The sequence below is a fragment of the Aphanomyces invadans genome, assembly GCF_000520115.1.
Source record: "Aphanomyces invadans strain NJM9701 unplaced genomic scaffold supercont1.25, whole genome shotgun sequence".
NCBI classification, from domain to species: domain Eukaryota; phylum Oomycota; class Saprolegniomycetes; order Saprolegniales; family Verrucalvaceae; genus Aphanomyces; species Aphanomyces invadans.
The window spans coordinates 715,886-718,043 of NW_008580170.1; positions in this window are offsets into that span (position 1 = coordinate 715,886).

Sequence of the window (2,158 nt, forward strand, 5' to 3'; positions counted from 1 at the left end):
TTTTTAACTTGAAAAAATGTTAGAGCTCAACTTTACATTTTTTTCGTCATCTGTGTCGAAATAAGTTGCAATGCCACCGAGCCTCAGCGGCTTGAAGGTGTTGAAAATTTCAAGGGAGGTCCTTGGCAGAGTCGAAGCATTTGCGGTCGTATTTATGTACATCGAGTTTTTCTCCTTCGTGGACTTGCTCGCATCGACGAATCTCCGCCGACTCCATCTGGCATGTGCATTCCAAATGGACAGTACCCCAGGAGTTTTATGTAGCTGGGAAAATGCAAACTTCCAATTTTTACTTGTCTATTTATTCAATCATCAAATATCTTATAAAGGCAGTAACGTAGACATACTTTTGCTCCTTTTTTTCGAGTTTCTTCTACCAAGGACCGAATACTACGTAGATATCCATGCAGTTTGTTCAGACGTTCAGCGGCTCGGATGGAGTCAGATACATGTACGTGTACTGGATGGTACTGGCATGACCATGAAGTACTACGAGATCTACCCAGACAGGAAGGATTTGGTGGTCGTACAGGAGGAATGCGCGAACCACCACGGCCATTCAAGAGTGCACCCCTTGCCCGTCTAGCACGATGTCGTGATTGAGGACTGGAATCAAGGTGTACGCTACATCAACAAGGATCTCCAACGTTCTTAGGTCGCATGCAATGGGTGGTGGAGGCGCGTGAAAGCGACGACAACGCCTCTAGCAGCTTTGGTGAGTGTCGGAGATATGCCCCAGCCGAGCTGTTTGAACTTGATGGAGCTGTCGCAGGGTGAATGACGCGCGACATTTTGACGAGGAAGTCTTCGACCGCTGCAGTCAAATCGTGGGCGCCGCCACCGTCGCGGGCAGCATTCAATTGAAAGAGCAACTTAATATTTTCTTGTGTCGTCGTCACGCGCATGCGAACAGTCACCATCACTACAATGAATGAGGTCTATATCTACCCAGTAATGTCATTTCGTGCGGAAGTGTTGTTGCCCATTGTGTGCAAAATGAGGAGTCGGTACTTTCAAATTGTACTGCGACGCTGCATGACGCGCAGCGTCGAAAAAATTCAAACCAATCGACAGGTGCGATTGGTTCGGATTTGATTACAAATCCTACTACAGACAACGAGGGAATTTGAGCTACACCCCCCATGAAGCAGATATAGAATAGTGCAATATGATTCGACAAAATAATTCGAAATTTGTGACATTTTCTAACCAATAATATTGTCTCAGAACAATTTTTCTGACAACATCTAAACTTCTATAAATGTGAAAGGTCCGTTCGTGCGAGTTTTGACCTGTCAAATTGGCGCGGTATTTTATTTTGGCCAATACAAAGGCGGTATTTGATGTATTAACTCTGATTGGCTTTGATGTGGTTAGTAACCAGGAATACTTCGGTGTGGCTTAAATTCCCTCGTTCTTTGTAGTTTGCTTTGGTCACAGCTTGCCGTTATACATCTATCGTGGACATGGCCCCCAATGTTGCAGTGTCCACCAGGTCTGCCTTTCGATCCAGATGCAGCCTGAGCTCGCACAGTTTCCATTTAAAAAATCTCATTGTCGAGTTTTTGGTGAGCAACCCATATTCCTTCACGAAATACTATTCTATTTTCGACAAAGAGGCCAATAACTCTTTGGATTGACGATACATTTCTAATATTTCGTTTCAGTTGAACTTGATTTATTTACCAAAGATCTCAGAGTCTCCTCGATGTTTGTCTCTCATTAACGACTTCTCGGTCACTTTTCTCAAAAGTTATGGAGGCAATTAAATCATACCTCGAAAAAGAAGCACATATCATCATCACCCGCTGAAATATCAAATTTGAATGTAACGCCTTGAGCATGATACATTCTTTGCTCCATACCACTTCACCATGCCTCCAATCGAATCCGCAAGTGCCATGCCAACACCAAGCGCAAACTAACGCAAGCGCAAGCTCAGCAACTACTGGGAAAGAGGGAATGCAACGCCCACCAAAGAAAATTGTTTGTCACACAAATATATGTCCAATCATGATTTTTCAAAATGGCTATCATTTATTGGCGGAATTTTTATAGTGCGCGTCCGCGCGCTTTTCAAACAATATTTCTCTGGTTTGGACTCTCTGTGCAGACCACAACCACACACAACCAATTATGAGTCCACGAAAGCACTACC